Source organism: Rhyacophila brunnea, unplaced genomic scaffold (assembly GCF_057557595.1).
Source record: "Rhyacophila brunnea isolate RB1 unplaced genomic scaffold, BYU_Rbru_1.0 scaffold_44, whole genome shotgun sequence".
Taxonomy (NCBI): domain Eukaryota; kingdom Metazoa; phylum Arthropoda; class Insecta; order Trichoptera; family Rhyacophilidae; genus Rhyacophila; species Rhyacophila brunnea.
Genome location: NW_028233109.1, coordinates 1,742,430 through 1,761,585, shown reverse-complemented (window position 1 = coordinate 1,761,585; position 19,156 = coordinate 1,742,430).

Sequence of the window (19,156 nt, the reverse complement as noted above, 5' to 3'; positions counted from 1 at the left end):
TAATAGAAAGAGAACAAAAGATTTCTATTATAGACACATAAATTATCTTATTACGTTTTATAAAAAAAAATCGAGTGTTCAATAATGTTTATATTTTAAAAAGCAATAAATCAGGCTGATTTCTGAACAATTCAACGATGTAGAGATGGGTTATTAATAAAAATTTGGATTTTCTCGAAAGATTCACATATCGTGCGTGTAATTACATTAATTACAATACAATTTGAATTATTCATAAATTATAAAGAATAAATTGTATTAGATTCCATTTTAAATCAATAGATATTTTAAATTTATAAATAATTTAAAAGTCGAAATCCCGAAAACAAATAATTTTAAATTCGTATGAATAGATATTTAAAAATTCGCCAAATTTATAAAGAACGATCCCCATAAAACTACATATGAAAATTTTTATTAGCCGACAAATACTCTAAAACAACTATGGCGAAAAAAATAATACAGGCAAAATATGACATCAAAGTTAGATTTAAAAAACAATAATATACATAGAAACAAAAATACGCAAATTCTATTGTTGTATATTGAGTACATATAATATTTGATTAAAAGGTTATATTTTTCTGATTTTATATCAACAATGCAATTTTTTTGCCATACTATATTTGATTCAATTATTTTCATTAATTTTTGGATAAACAAAATGAACAAGCATATTTTTAGCGATTTTGTCTAAATTTTAATTTATCTCCAGCTTTATGTGAATTTATGATTTCTGAAGACGATGATTTTATAGTGATGTTCAAAAACCGTTTGATTGGAATTTTATTATCACAAGATTAAAATCATATGTATAAAATAAATTATCTAAAACAAACAATAAATAAATTTTAATAAGAAATTTTTGGGTTGATTATTCAATTTTTACAAGTTTCGAGTTTATGATAATTTTTACTTCTATCGCTTGTATATTTTAGATTTGTGTCTAGTATATCAGAGTTGTGTAACTTGAGTATATTACTTGCGGATTTTATATTTCATAAGTACAATGTAAGCATATTTTCCTTGAGTATATTGAATGAAATATTGTGCTATGGAATGGAAATTTTTTTGAAAATTGTAAAAGTTGCATTTACATAAATAAGAATGAACAAAGATATTTATGTGTTTATACATCGAAAATCATGCCCTTTAATTCTAAAGCTTTTTAGGATTCTAGTTTCTCATCAAAAGGAATTTCAAATTGTCGAAATCAAATTGTGCCAGATTTATCAATAAATAAAAGGGAATAATTTGCAAGGTAAAATCCACAAATATATTTGTAATTTATAGTGATATAGATGGAATTTTTATATTTTTCAAGAAGATCAAAAACAGGGAGTTAATATATATATAATCTAATCCTAAACAGTTTAAGAATTAGTATATTTTAGCAAATTTGAATGCAAGCAAGTTATCAATATAAAAAATTCAGAAGTTATCTATTATGTAATTTCTTATGTCTAAGCACCAAAATCAGAAAATTAAACTACCATAAATGTGATTAAATAAACTAAACGTATTGTTACATCGAATAAACTTGAGATACGGATAGATTTTGATCGATCAATATTAAGAAGACTTATAACAAAAATATTTTTTTAAATTATATAAAGTTGTAAAAAGGCATAGAAAAGATTGTTTTGACACCCAAAACCCACGTAAAATTGAATTTCGCGTACCGTTATTGTTTTAATGGTTCTTATTTTTTGATTCCATCTCGGAATTTTATGTACACATAGTAAAAATGGTGTGTAGTTTTTAAAAATATATAGCTAAAATAAATTATCGACAAAATTTTATCGAGTGAAAGTGGACTATCGAGTAAAAAATATAAACCGACTCTTTTTTTATATATAATAGTGTGAATTGTTCAACATAAAGCTTTCAGAAATCTTTTAACGGAAAATACCCAATTAATTATGTTATGTTTATTTATCTCTCTTCATATATTAGAAATAAATTTTTATATTTAAACTGATTAATTCCTTATATTTTTACGCTGATTTATAGAAAATATATTGTGTTTGGTCGATAATGTACAAACTATAAATCAAAAAATACATAAAAATTTATCGGCTTTTAAAAAATCAAACTACTATTGAAATAAAATAATCGCAAAAAGATGAAGTAAGATCAAATTTCAAACTGAAAATATGGGATTTAAGAAATAAAATGTAGTTTTAATAATCTTAATATCCTTATATTGTGTTTTGTTTTTATAATTTATTTTCAAAAATATTTCCTCCTTTACTTCTCAAAATAGAGATATGATCGGTTTTTGCCTTTAAAAACCTTCTATATTTATCCAATATGAAAATTCCCTCACTTGGGATGTATTATAGTTTCTAAACTAGATCGTTCTTATATTTTTCGAAGACTAAATATTTTCTATAAAAAATAAGCAGCTTAAATTGGATTTTAAATCAGTTAAAAGTTAAACTATGTGCAAGATGGTGATGAAAATTTTGAAGATATTCACTATAAAAATCTCTGGGTAATTTAATTGCTCATGAATGCATCACAAACCAGATGCAAATAATACTTTTTATTGCTTTTCAAGACCATTATATCTTCGAATATGCATATTAAATCTTTAAGATGAAAAATCGCGGAATCTCCGAAGAGTGTTGTGAGCCTACGCACAGATGCCAAAAAAAACAAGCTAAGTCTTCTGATGATTTTGCAGGTAATGTAAAAACATTAAAATAAAAAGGGCTCGTTATTGCACCGTATCAGGAGGGAGCAATAAAGTGTGAACCACCATTGTATACGACCAAACATATTTGTAAACGAGGAAAAAAGAGCCTCGATTTTTTATTTTTTCTATATTCTTACCTTGGGAACCTTATACCTGTTTTTTCTTGCATTTTTTAGCTTTATGGTCGTCTTAGACATGTTCATAAAAATTATTTCATGTGTTGTATCCTGATATGATCAATTAATTTATTTTGTTTTATTGTTTCCATCATAATTTACAAACTTTTACGGAATATAACTTTTGGGAAAGACGAAAAACGTGATTTTTTTGCCTGCAAATTTCACTTTGTCCTTAAAATAGGCACATTTAATAATTTAAAAATTACTCTACGTAGCTTCTGGACACAGTTTTAGTGGGAAGAGAAAAATATAATAATTTTTTTAATCTCGATTTCAATATGGAGCTTATACTCTTTGGTGTCATTGAGAAAACTGGGGGACCGAGAAAGAAAAACCCAAATACAAAATTGCGAAGAATAAGGAACAAAGAAAGAATTAGATATAAATAGCTCAGTCTAAAAAGATCTTATTTTCTTTAAATAATTCATCAATCAATTCATTCAATAATTTAATGAAGATAAATTAAATTGATATTAAATAAATAATTTATTCAACAATCAATCACAATTAATTCATATTTAGATCCGATTTGGTTTTAATATACGTGTTAAATACAATTTAAATATGAAATGATAAAAATATCTTCTAAGAGTATAATTTTTAAATAGAAAAATAATATTAATAATGTCTATTTAAGCATTTTTAATCTCAAGTACAGTAAAAAAATATCAAATTATTAAATATTTGAATGATATAATGATTGTATAATCTTATAAATTATAATATTAACATGCCATTTTTTATATAAAATAATTAAATGGTCAATATAACATATGAAAAATGCAGAATAACCAATTATCTAAATATTAGACGATAAGGTAAAAAGTTTAAAATTAAATGCTTTTATGCCAGAGTGATATATGGATAAAAACATATTGTGAATAATAAAAAAAAGATAAAGATTAGATAACAAAACATGCACAAATACTTATTAGGTAACCATAAAACTTAATATTTAATATTTTTTATTTAGTAGATCAATTTACTGAATGTTCGACTAATCTGATGATTATTAATTGAGAAGTTAAATAACCTAAAAACGATATAAAAAAATGTGAATGTTAAATGCTTAATTTATTATACAATCAAAGATAATTTTTATGCTTAAATTTATAGTTATAATTTTCGTTTTGTTCACGAGCACAACTTGTTTAATTTCTAGTGCGTACATCGTATTTTTACTTTCGGCTATCTTCTCCTCATGAAATTTTTTTATATTTCACCTCTTTTCGAGATCGATTAATATAAGGGTTTTTCAAAATTCCGAGTTTTGTATGAAGCCTCAGTCGGGTTCGTAATTTCAAGTTCTTTCTGATAACTTTTATGATATTGTGTCACCACCCCGTGCCAAGTTATAATATATGGGATAATTTTTGTTCAGTAAAATCTGAACATTAAATAAACATAAAAAGAAGAAGTCATAAAATGCTCATAAAATACCATAATTCGTATATTAGGAATCTAGAAACGCCATCCGAAACAGAAGCGTATGCACAAACAATAGGATTGAGCAAAAAACTTGGATTAAAAAGTTGTAAAAAAAATATCTATCAAGGAAGAGATATTTATGTCGTGGTAGAAATAATTATTAGCCAAATAAGCTCCAATAAGAGCCTAAAGTTTTGCCAGTACAAACTAAAATGCCCCAAAATCACAAAAAATCCAAGCTAAATTTATAATCTGTACTATGCTGCAGGCGTTTTTAAATCATTTTTACACATTGAAATTGTAAGTATATTTTTTTCGCAAATAATCTACCGAGATTGTTATGGTGAGTAATTTCAAAAAGCGCGGAATAATCAAATATATTTTTTTACAAATATGTGTTTTTTCAAGCCATCATAATTATTTTGATAATTGATGTATATTAATAGTAAAAAGAATAATTCGTTAATATTATCTTTTTTATTTATAAGGCCACTTTTCTAAGGAAAAAAATAATATTTTGTGATAACAATAAAGGCCTTAAAGTGATTAATTCGAATTGAATCATTAATTGAGGTTATAATTTTTTTTTAATATTATGGTTATTTTACGAACTAGTGATTAGATCACAATGTACTTTTATTTTTGTGGTAATATAAACACAGATTGATAGCCTAAACATATTAGGTGTTTTCTGTTTCGATTATTAGTTATGTTTTAAAACGTAAATTAAAATTTAATTTCTATTTAAGTCTTTGATAATTTAAAAGACTAAAATATTTAAATAATAAGCATGTAGGAAAAAGCCACGTAATTTAGGAATAGTATATAACAAAAATCGATATAATTGCTTTTTGTTTCGATATATTAAATCAAAAATAATAATACAATATCATCAGAAAAATTTTCGTGTTCAATTGACGCGTAAATACACAGAAAGGGATGTTCGCTAAAAAGATAGACTTAATTTGAAAATGGCACATTCCATTTTACAAAGTCATAATCGATGGCTTTTATGTCCAAGATCATAAATAACTTCGCATAATTACAATATAATTAAAAAAATTCACCATAATACATAAAATGAAAGCAATTTTAATATTCTCAACTGTATTTTAACTTGAAAATGACCTAATAACGCTTCTTTAATAATAGAAATCTAAATCTAAATATAAAAATCAGTGCTCATATGTCACGTACCAAATTTGAACAAAATCTTAATTTATTACATTCAAATTATATGTATTTTTACAGCAATTGGCGCTCTAAAAATAAAAATAAAACATTGTTTTTATATTTATATAGCAAAAAAAATAATTCAAGATGATAGAAACATAAAATATAAACAACTTTATATAATTATACATATAAAGAACATTCTTATATAGCAAGAAAATTTGCTTCTTGCATATTTCAAACAATGTAATTTTGATGATTTTTTTACAGGTTCAGTTTTGTTTTTTTACTAATATACACATAAAATTGTGATATTACGTATACAATAATCCCATTTTTTTCGTTTATTAAATCTAAAAATGGAGCCAATTTTCATCTAAAGCTATTAAAAAATCATAAATATAGCAAACCAAAAAAACCTTCTGAAATAATTATATCTAAAAATAGCTTTAAGTTTTTAAAAAAGGATATTTTTACGGTTTAAACTTATGAAAATGCTAGTTGTTAAAATCATGTATTTTTTTATAATAAAAAATAGATAGCGATAAGTAAACTATCTTTTATTTATGGGAAAATTTCGTATTTTAATTTTTAATTTTTTATTCCCGTAAACGAATCATATCTATATTATTGGTTTAAACCCTTTCTCATACATCTTCTTTAGTACATATTCTCTTTTCAAGACCTAATAGTTCAAGGGTTTTTCTCAATTCTATAGTTGGAATATATGGTGATGGGTAAACAACAATAAAAGCAAATTAATGGAGGAAAAAACTAATATCAACAAAGGATCCCTGTAAATCACTTTCTTTATAAAAAAACAAGTAATTAAGGAATACAGATACACGATTGTTTGGATTCCAAATAATTAAATTTGAAACAGATATTATTCATTACAATTTACAATTTTGGAAACTATCATTAGTGATTTAATATGTAAATTTAATCGTCCTATTGTATCTATTTTCTAGATTGTCTTATCAAAGAAGCATAAAAACCCAAAAAAATCATTTTAAAACAAAGACTCACTTTCTTTTTTCTATAATAAATAAACAGATGTATATTTTTTTATTCATTTTTAGAAAGCTATACAATTATTGTATGATTATTAAAACCAAGCAAATTTAATGTCCTATATTGGGTAATATAATAATTTTTTCAGTTTCTATTTATATTTTAAACATAAGATCGATAAATAGTTCTTTCCTATATACTCTTGAAAATATAAATTATATCAATCATTGAATAAAATAACACAAAAGCTAATAACATTTTGCCCAATCGGCACATATTACACTTTGACCATGTAAATAAGTATATCATTAATAATTTCGTGAAATATCATAGAGAACAAATAATCACCTAAAATCTACATGTGAAAAATATCAATATTTTTGAATTAAAGACTACATCAATAACAGGTAACTAAATATTAGCTTGAATCAATTTTTTAAAGTGGAAATTGCAATTTTTCTAGCATAAATGGCTAATATAACGATTTTTTGAATAACATTAAGGCAAATACAATTTTTAAGGATATAATATGCTTGAAAGCTAGCCTATACACCAATTATTGTAATTTATTTGCATCTTTTTCAGATAAAGAAATTAAAAGCATTATAAATTGATATGCAAGTATAATTTTTAATATTCCATAAAAATAGAATTACAATGATTTTTTGTTTATATTGCGTCTTAGTCGAGAAATATAATTTTTTAGAACGCAAAAATTAAATGGAATGGTTATAAAACAGATAAGTTGGAGCAATATTATCACAACAATACACCAGAATGTTAATTTATCTAAGTAGATATAATTGATACACATGATTTTAGTTATTTTGACCGAAATTTTTTTTATTAAATTTCATTGCTATAAATCTCAACAACATTACATGCAAAAGCATAAAATCATTAAAATTTAATTATTTAAGATAATAATAAACTTGTAGTCATTATTCTAAAAGAATCGAAAAAAGTTAACGAGTTTAATTAAATTTTTAAGTTTTTATTTCAAAGAAACCATTTTCAAACTAAAATCATACTCAAAATCACAAAATATAAAGACTTCGTTCATTATCAAAAGACATATACTGAATATATAAAAAGATATATTGCTTTAATTCCTATTTTAAATTTTTTTTGCGCTATTTCTGTTCAATTACCACAAAAAATAATATTTAATCTTATTTTTACTAACTTATAAAGGCAGAAATATGGTCCACTAAAACCATAAGACACCTAGTTTTATAACATAGAAAAATAAAAAAATACATCAGGAGAATTTTTTTTATCGATAATGTGTTTTAAAATTAGAATTTTTAAATAAGTAGTTTCTAATCTTTAGAAAAATTAAATAGGGACAATACAGCGAAAAAAATCCATTAGATGGGGTAATGAATATTTTTTAAATTTACTTTTGAAATTTTTATTCAAAATAATAATAATATCGGCAATATGGGCTAATTGTATTAATTCTGATCTATAAATAAATTTTTTGAATTTATATTGTGAATACTTTAGAAAATATACCAAAGATGATTTTAACTATGTAGACTACAAGAAAAGTATGAGTTTGGTATTTTTGAAATTTTAAATACAAAAGTGAATTCTTTATTTGATATATTTATTAATAACAGAAAATAAAGGGTACGTAGGTTTATGTATTATAATTTATATTCTTATTTTCTTGCTTCGAAGGAAATTCTCTTATACAATTCAAATTTATTTTATATAATTCAACTTCTAAAAAAATAGGGTTGATATACCAATGTTTTACGATAATATTTTGTAAATGTATGAGGTTTATTTAACTACACATCAATAAAAACTTATTTTTCATAATTTATGAATTATTGAAAATTGTATTCTCTTTAAACAACATTTGGGGCTGGTAAATTTCAATTCTTATCTATAAATTTTACTTTTGACCCCAATATTTTATTTCATGATATATAAGTTTTATTTGATAAAATTAGTGTTATAATAATATTTATAGAGAAAACACACGAGTTAAAAATTATCGGATAAAATTATTTTCGGTTAAAATTGCAGTATGTTGTATAAATTATTAAAAAATATTTGTATAAAAGATTTATTTAAAGGTCTTATAGATATCTAAAGCCTTCAAAAATACTTTTACTATTCACAAAAAGTGCAATTTTAATCATCAAATTTTATTTTTTTTAAATATTTCACAAAAATACGTACTGATTTAGGCTTTCATAGAAATCTTACTTTTCAATTGGTTTTTGAAGTATATTGCCATCATACACAAATATTTATTGGAAATTATAATGTATTGGTGAAATGAGACTAAAAATTCACACAAATTAAATATATATTTTATGTCGAAGATATTATAAAAATTAAATTTTAGAAATGTTTTATAAGACAGTTGAACTCATATCATTAGCCTGAAGAAGAGAAATTGATGAAGATAGAACAGGTTAAGGTGAAAAAATGCATTAAAGAGTTGTGCAATATTTTGAATGAGTTGTATACATCTCTGCGGATATAATTAATAAAAAGAAGAAACTTAACCCATAAATAAAAAATAATATTTCAAATATTTTATATCCCCCATATAAATTTAGATTTATTCCTATATGTAAATATATGGTTTTATACAGAGCTTATACTTAGATTGTGTATTTCGACAAGCAATAGGGCGATTTTATAATTTTCTTTTGTATAAACTATTTTTTTAATAATCTCCCCTTTGACAGATATGAACAACAAGAACCCCTTTTCTGAACAGAAACCGATCACCGACAATCCATTCGATGTTTTTTCAAATAATAGAAAGCAAATAAAGTTAAAAAGAATAGAAGTAAAGCAGCAATCTTCAAAATTAGATCACAATGTATTTTTAAATGTGCTAAAGAAATCAAACAAGGACGAAAATACAAACAATAATGAAAAAACACCGGCAGCAAGAATAAATTACGAAACAGAAATGATATATAGAAATATAAGAATTCTATCAAAAGAAAAGCTCAATATTAAATCGAGAAAATATTACAAATTTCCATTTGAAACTGATATTCTTACATCAGCATTTCACAGCAAATTTAAAGACAAATTTTATTTATATTGGATAAACGCAATAAAGTCAGTATACAAAAATTATTCTGTCTTTGGATTTCCATTTAGATTATTATACATAGATAATTTGATAATGTTTGAAGTCAAAAATGAAAAAAGAATTGTTAGGATAAAAAATAACACAATTTGTAATATACTAAATAAAAATGAAATTACTTATGGAAGAAATTCACAAAATGAAATTATTGTAGAAGGAATAGATGTGGCTCTCATTTTCGATATGATTATAAATACTCCGATGAACGAAAAGGGATGTTTTCCTTTTATACTCAGTGAAACAGAGTTTGAAAATGCCATTGTTTTTCATACATCATGTAAAACATTGCCTGTTATTCAAAGTAAAGGAATTTTACACTATTGCTATCTTTTAGAAGGATACTTATTTGGGAAAGATTATGAAGATCTATTCTCTCATAACTTAAATTTTGATGTGTCAGATTTGGTAAATTAGAAAAATAAAATGTTTATATATGAATCAGTCAGTATTATGTTCAATTATTGAATGCACATATATTTATAATAAAAATATGAGATGTTTTTTGATTTGTTTAATTGGTACTTTTACAAAGTATTTTAAACCGGTTTAAATCACTTATTTTATATAAAAATATTGATATTGATTTTAAATACAATAAATAATAGCCACAATTTTTTATTTAAATTTGCGTGTAAGATGAACCATGTTGTATTTTTTTGTCTAATTAAAAATCATGACTGTGTAATAAATGAAATACGACCATTTGATTTTTTATTTAATAAAAAAAAATGCATCATCAATTTTAATTTAAAATATAATTTTCGCTGCTTTTTAGTAATTTTTTTTGATGCTACACGAAGCCTTTTTTTGAAATCAATAATAATAAAAACTAAAAATTTACGAGTAATTTATAAAGATTCATATTTATAAATAAAATAAAATAAAATAAAATCAAATACAATAGTAAGTCTGCATGCATTAAGTAAAAAAAAATAAAGAATCTTCTAGAAATATGTCATCACAAGATATGAAATAATAATAAAAACAAAAAAAGACCACACATTTTTTTATTGATTTAAATTGGCATATGTATTCTATTTTGGGGAAAATATAATATATATTTCATTTATAACGCCTGAAATTACCTTTAATTTATAATATTTTTTATTTTCATTTAATATTCTTTAAAACTTAGATAAATTCTTATCTGTTATGCCTTGAAATGAACAAAAAAAAATATTTACGAATCTAGACGATTAAATATGTGCGTATTATCATATACATCTATGAATAGTTTAATTAAAAGCATCAACTACTCACTCTTACACACAAAAAAATAAATATTTCTGCCTATGCAGTAAATCATTAAGAATCCTTAAGAAAATGTTTTTATTAAGTGAAAATTATAACAACATAAATTTTTATTGTATTTTTTTTGCGCGCATTCATGTGCTCATTCGATCTAAGTAAATAATTATATTCATTCCGTTATTGTATTATTTTGATAAGTTTACAAAATATGTTAAATGAAATATGCCACCACTGCATTCACAAAATATAAAAAATGCAGAATTATATAAAATAACAAATCAACTCTTATATGCAAGAACTTTGTAAGCTACATAATTGATATTTTTTAAAGACCTATGTGATTGTATTTTATTATAAAATAACACATTTATGTTGCAAAAATTCAATGCATATTTACAATCAATATACCCTTAAAAAATTATACAACTGGCTTTGAGTGTGTTTAAGAATTTATACATATAGAAGAATAAAACATTATATTTTTTTTGAAATAGCGCAATTCATGCTCGAATTAATGAAAGATTGAGATTCAATATAATTAATTAAAATACTTAAAAAATTCTTGATATTATAATTTCAAGGATAAAAACATTTAACCCTGATTTCTTGATTTAAACATATTTCGTAATCCTTTATGGCTAGACCGTAAAGAAATATTTTTAATAGAAATATTCGCTAAATTTTTCAAATAATTGCAAAAAAAAATTCTTGAAACAATGAATATAACGAAAGAAAATACGATATAATAAAATTTGTGCAAATTTAATGGTGGATTTTATTTTTTCACTTTAATACGTTTGATCAAAACATTAGAATGCTTCATAGAACATATTTTATCAATATCGCTTTCAATATTTTATCAGAAATTAATATCTATATGCATTTTATCTACCAAAAAATTATATATTCAGGGTTTTTTTCAAAAATTTGCGCAATTCTTTTGCTTTGCTAAGGATTCCACCTTCTTTATATAAAATTTTGGTATTTTTGGACATAAATTTTCATATTATGAGATACAACACCATATATTCAGCATTTTCTATTTAAATTTTTTCATCAAATATAGCAAACTTCAGACATCATATTTTAACATGTGTTAGGCCTTCATTACATATTATTGTCAGCTCATAATCAATAATTTTTTTTTATCATAAGAATAATATGAAATCCGCCATGCTTTAATGGGTGGTTTTTATTCTATTGTCTATTTTTATCTCTAATAGTCGGCTTTATATGTTTTCTTACCTGTAAGTCTACTGCTTTTTTCTTGATTACAGAGTTGGATCTATCGTGGGCATAAAATGGATGGATATAGTAGTTTATAATATCTCTGTTTTGTAATTTTTACCAGTTTTTCTTTTACATATAATTTGTAGGAGATTTAAGTTTTATATGCTTCTTCACAGTGTTTTTATTTTGAATTGTTCAAAAAAAAACATATTTATATCATGTATATATGTAAAATAGTCACGTTTATAACCGTTTTGTTTACAATTTCTGTTATATTCACGAACCTGCTATGTTGATCATTGACTTGTTTAAATGCTGTAAAGTTTTGATTTAGCATTTTTATGCATAAATTTAGACATTTTTCTATGCAATATTTTCATAACACATATTTACACACAGCTATACTCTTTTTTAGGAACATGTGACTTTTTTTATTTCATCGATTTTACTCATAGTAGCACCTCTTTGTGTATTATTACTGTGATCATTATATTTATCTATTTTAAAAGAATTATATGGTCAATAATTTATTATAGATGGTTCGACCTCCAGTTCTTCTCTTATTATGTAAATATTTTTTTTGTTTGATAGGTAGAAATATATGCATTATTCAATAGAAACTGTAACATATGATATAACTTTTATAAAAGTCTTTGAATATAGTATAAAAGGCTCTATATATTAGTCTTTGGTTAGTTTGGATTATAGTTAATTGATTCATATCAATATTCCAGTTAAGATTTGTTTTGCCAATTTTGAAAAATTTTCAAAATAATTTAGGGTCGTATTTGCATAAATTTTCAGACTTTACGTAAATATACATTATTACCCAATAATAAAAATCCATTTAATTTCCTCGATTCTATAAGTGTTGATAGTTCGCTTTACCAGGTATAATATTTTGCCTAATAAGATTCCCTATAACTGGTCTTATGTATTTGAGAAACCTAATCGCTTCTAAATATTTATGCCGTGTTTTTTAACACTTTTAATGCAGATTTTAGGTCATTTATAGAAAAGGATGTTCGTTTTATTCACTAATATATCTATAGATATAAATTTTATAAGTAACTTTATAGAATGCCATTTTTTTAATTATCTTAATTTTTATACTCTACAAAGATTCTAAACTTACTTAAATTAAGTCTGTGAATTTTATTATCAATTCAGGAAAATTAATTTTTTATAATTATCACTGATGACATGATCACTGTTTTTCCATTGATATCCAGTTTAATTTTAATATATCCAGTAATCAGTCTATTATATTTTTGCAGAAGTATTACTGTGTTTATTTATGATTATAATTTGGCAGCTTTACCTTACTATTAATGTCCAGTCACATTTTTAATATAAGTGTGTATATTAAACTTTCAAATCTAAGATGTTTGAAATGAATTTAGCCATCTATTTATCAAGATTATTGACGTTCTATAGAATAAAACATGTCTATATTCCCACCCATTTCATTTGAATATAGTACATAGCTTCTTCGCACACTCAATCATTTTTAGTTGCCTAATGGAATATTTATTGAAAATACTTCCTTTAATGAATGTTTTATTGATATTTTTGTTTAACGATCTATAAATTCTGTCAGTTAACTGGATTTTTTTTGTTTCTTTTTTAAGCAGCTTGGGATTTAAAAAATATCTTTTAGTCTTCTCTTTATTAGTTTAATCACATATTTACTTTATAAACACATGATTTTAACATTTTTCTTCGCAATTTCATCTAAATTTTATAATTTTATTCCCAACAGTTTTCAAATAGAAAGTTTTCTTATTCAAAAAAGAAGACTAAAATGACCCTTAAATTAAAATATATATATTATTAGACTGTAAATCTTACACCTTTTTAAATATAACACAATCTTGTTTTATTCCTATTTGATATTACTTCCACAAATATAAAAAGTAAATAAGGTTCTCTATAAAAATTTCACTAAAAAGACACATTTTTTTTCAAAGCTTTATTTCAATTTTGTATTTCATTCTTCAGTGAAAAAAGATATCCAAATATGTGATTTCCACTAATATTATTATCAACAAAATTTGTTCTATTAAATATTATTATTTTTTAAAACACTTTTCCCCGTAAGATTTGATAATACAATCAAGAATTATGTAAAATTACGACATGTTTAATAGGATTTTTGGCACAAGTATTTGTCCCTAAAATTATATTCATATCTTTAAATCTTATTATATTTATTAACTAGATGGTCCACTCTTTATTTTGCAAAACATTTTTGTTGAATTGTTAGCTTATTTCTAATTACTAAAAAAAGATTGAATTTTTAATTTTTTTTTTCTCTAAGTGAGTTTTGTGCTTCGAAGTTAATTTGCTTTTGATTTTTCTTATTTTTGCTTAGAAAAATGAACTATCAAATAGCCTAAGCGACACTTAATCAGAGATATAATTAGCTATTTTATTTTTATGTTGCACAACAAGTTTTTAAAGCCTTTGATTGTAGAAAGTCACTAGCTGGCACAAAAATACGCGCTCCATAGGTTTTAAATCCAGGCGGATTGATATATTAAAACCTCGTCTGAATTAAAATATACAGAAGTAATCACCGTAAATTGCACCCATATTGAGCGTATTATCAGCATTAGCTATATTTTATATGATACTTTTGTGTGTTTGATTGCTTCTTATATTTTTACAGAATCAAGCTGTATTTTTAGGAGTTTTAGTTCTTATGTTCATATAAAATGCATCTTTAGATTCATAGAAGTAAAATATGAAGCAAGCAAACAATCAAAACATAATATAGTTATAAAAAGAGAAAATTCGCAGAATACACAAATTTTTTATAATTATAAATACAAAAAAAGATAAGATTAGGCCCCATACATATATGAATGTTAAGGTTTATGTGGCAAGTCCGAGTAAATAGATACATATTAATTTAAAACTTTGCTCTTAATTTTTGTTCAACATAAAAAAAAGAATACAAAACATAGTAGCTTGAGTTTATATAAATCTTAAAAACAGTTGATATATTTTTATATGCCAAAAGAACCTTTTTTTAACAGTTAAATCCACATTTTAAGGCTATAAATATATCTAACGAAACACTAAAACTATTTCTTCTAACTGAAATAATGTAATATCTATAATTTTCATTTAATTCATATTCTATGTAAGAATTTTTTTAGTAACGACAAGAAACTTCAAGATGATGTCAAAAATCATTTCTTGGATACGGGGTTAGTAATCAGACGCCATGTACATCTATAAATAAGAGCCGTTTTAAGCTAGAAAGACAGAATTATATCAGAAAGGCAAAAAAGTTAAAATTTTAAAAGCGTTTTGCATTTAATATATCAAGAATATCATATACAATGCAGTTCAAATGCCTTAGACATTTGTGGAGGTAACAAAGGGAAAAAAATGTGATTTCGCCATCATAATTAGTTCAAAGAGCAGCTATAATACAAAAATATACAAAAATTTAAATCATATTATTTTATTATCTTCTTAAATTCAGATTCAATTTTTACATGATTAGGTCATTATATGTCATCAACTTTGTAAAGGTCAAGGGCAGAGGTATGAACTGATCAAATAAGTAAGAAAAAAGCCATCATAATTATGCAAAGATTTACGTGATTTTTTATTTATACAAGTATCTTATATATGGATAAAATTTAAATCTGGTTTTTCGAAATGAGGATTGTAATGTAATGAGCTGCAGGAAACTTATATATTTTTAGAGATCGAAAGAATTAGCTTTATGTAAATGATTTGTGGTGCAAATAAAAATGCCGCAAGAAATTTTGTCTATAATTAAAAAAAATCGTTTTGTTTTCTATTATTAGTTTTTTTAAATTAATATTATGATTAAAACCTTATAACTTATATTAATAGTATAACATATTTTAAATAAGAAATTAACATCAGAACCGGTTTTAAGGTTATATTTTTAAAAGCATATATTCCGGTGCAATAAAGAAGAAAGTTCCACTGAATATTTTATATAATATTTTGTCATTCAAAAAAACAAAATTTAAAGTATATAATGCCCCACAGATATTATTTACGTGGTTAATAGAATGCGTCAACCCCAGGTCATATCCAAACCAAAGTTATAATCAAATAACAAGACAACTTTTTTATTTTTAAAAAGATGGAAAAAGATCGAAGACAAGGCTAAAATTTATTTTGAAACGATCATTAATATAGTAAATTGGAAATTAGGGTTTTTAATTTAGAAGATACAAATGCATCAAATAACCGCACAAATATGTTTATATGAAAAGGAATAATTAAATGAACTATTTGAATGTAAATTTGTAATTATTAGCAATTATAGATAATATAACAGAATCTTGAATTTATTGTAGAGTAATTGCACTACAACAATTTAAAAAACATGCAAAATAGCCATAATTTCTAAAGAGATATATATTAGATAAATTATACCGTAATATTCATCGAAGATTTGATGATAAAAGACGCCTAAGCATTTAATTTAAAGCCTGTCATATTAATAATGAAAAAGTCATATTTTCATGAGGGTATGGATATATATACGAATTTTTTTGCCTTTATTACTTTCCCATTGTTTTCTCGAATTAAGTAAGACCGATGATCTAATTAAATGGCATATAAAGGCCGCATTTTACCATCAATTTAAGCAATTTTTTTGCGCTATATGTCGAGCCGTTACAGTATATAACTTTTATTTGATTTTCAACGATAAAAATATTGACTTATATCATAATACAATATAAAAAAAACCGGGCCTATTTTTCGTTAAAGATACATTAATTGTTTATTCAGACGTTTCAGCGTTCCTTAACCTATCAAGGAAATTTATCTTCTATTAGCTCAAAAAGGAGGGTGTATTTCTCACACCCGCATTCGATGCACTACAACTTACCATATTTATATGATGTTGTCTTAAAATTCAGCTTTTCAATCATCATGTTTAAGATTCACAGAAAATGGAGAATAAAAATCACCCGTATTGCATTCAAAGACAAGAAATGTGCTTAAACATGTGGATCGTAAAATTCATTTAAAAAAAATAGTGTTGAAAAGGAGAGGCTAGTTTTGGTATCTTAATTAAGTAAAAGAATATTTTTAAATATAAACGATAAAGTTGAAAAATATGTATTTTCTATTGGTAGAATTTAATTCAAATTATACTTTATCCATTTTTAAAAAAAAGCTGCCAATTAATAAAGAGTTTATCTTATGAAAAAATTAAAATCATGGAAATAGTTGAAATAACCTCTAAAAGTGACTTATTTTTAATCTAACTTTTTAGGTTTCGAAAGGTTTTTAACATTTGAATAAGTTATTATCACAATTTAAATATACATTTTAAATGGAAAAAACCTATATTTCGAAAATACATACAAGCGCGTAGTATATAATGAAGATCGTGCGCAGTTGATAAAATAAAATAAATTATTTTAAAATTGTATTTGCAAAAAAAAAAAATTCCAAAAACAATATTTTCTATTATATTATTTTAATTTATTGAACGCTGCCATATAAATAACAAGAAATCACAAACCCATAACTAAATTTTTTTATGATTTTTCTAGCCGAAAACTCAATAAAATGCAGCAAAAAATGGCCATGACTTAATAACATGTTTTATTGATGATAAGAATATAAATTTGGTTTTGTATTCGCGGTATTGAACATTATCTCTTATGTCAAATGTCGGATTTCATAGTAATTTGAGAGGTTTTTGTAATTTTGAATACATCATAAACGAACATGAGGTTTCCTGTTTTGCATGCAAAAAAAATTACAATTTCGTTTATATGCTGTTTTAATAACCCATCAATAGAATAAAATATACGGATCGAGTATTTTATTATATATAATAGGATATTTTAAAAGATATTAGCCTGTAATAACATCTGTTTCTTGAAACCTATATAGAATAATGATGTTATAGAATTTTGAAATATATTAAGTTCCTTAAAGCACAAAATAGTATTTTATACGGTATAAAACACCGCGTAAATATATTACAACGTTAAACATTGAGTAGGGTGAAAAATGCGTGTTGAGGGGATAATAAATGTCTGTAATCTATTTACATGAAATCAAACTATTATATTCTCGCCGTCACGCAAGTAACTTTAAATGCTATATTTTATTTAAATAAACATGTAAAAGAAATATATATGTGCATAAATTGTTAGTTTATCTTTCAAAAAACATCTTTGCTTTAAATGTATACTTTTTGATGCTCACATATTTTTAACTTCATACACGCTGTTATTTCATCTCTTGGATCATGTTTTAATGTGAATTTCAGACGAATTAAACCCAAGAACTGATTTTGTTGTCAGGATTCATATGCTATATATTTAGAATAGCATTTAAGTATTTATATATTTTCAAAAAGCAGAGATTATGATTTTATAAGCAATCAACCCAATAAATCAGCTTTAAATCTCGAATTTTAAAATTAAATATTTCTTGTGGCACTAGAAGTTACTTATAAACGGCTGAAAACATGCCAAGAACTAGTTTATTAGAAACAGAAGATAATTTAAATGAAGAAAGAGTTTCATATTTTATATCGAATATTTTAGACGCAAAAGGTAATTCTAAATTTTAATCCATTAGGTTTAAATTCGTTTAGATAACACAATAAAACTTAATCTTTGAAAATAAAAAGTTATTTTTTCTTAATGAACATTTTAATGTGCATTTAACCTTAAATGTAAGATAAAACTGATGTGATATTTAATAACTTTGGCTATTAATTATTTAAATATAGCGGGCGAAATAAGCTGTTCTAGAAATTTTTACTCACCTAATCATGCGTCTTGATTTTCCAAAGATGTTATTAAAGTTTTTTTTTAATTTTTTATTGGCTTTCATATATCTTATTACCAGAAAAAAATCTCTTTACAATATTTTTATTCATATAAATATCTTTACCTGGAATTACAAATTATTTTGATTCCTATATAATTTTAAACGGCTATGTAAATTTGATAATTAACTCCAAACTTAAATCTACGTTTTTATTAAAGACAAATTAAAAAAAAACAAAAATTTAGCCCG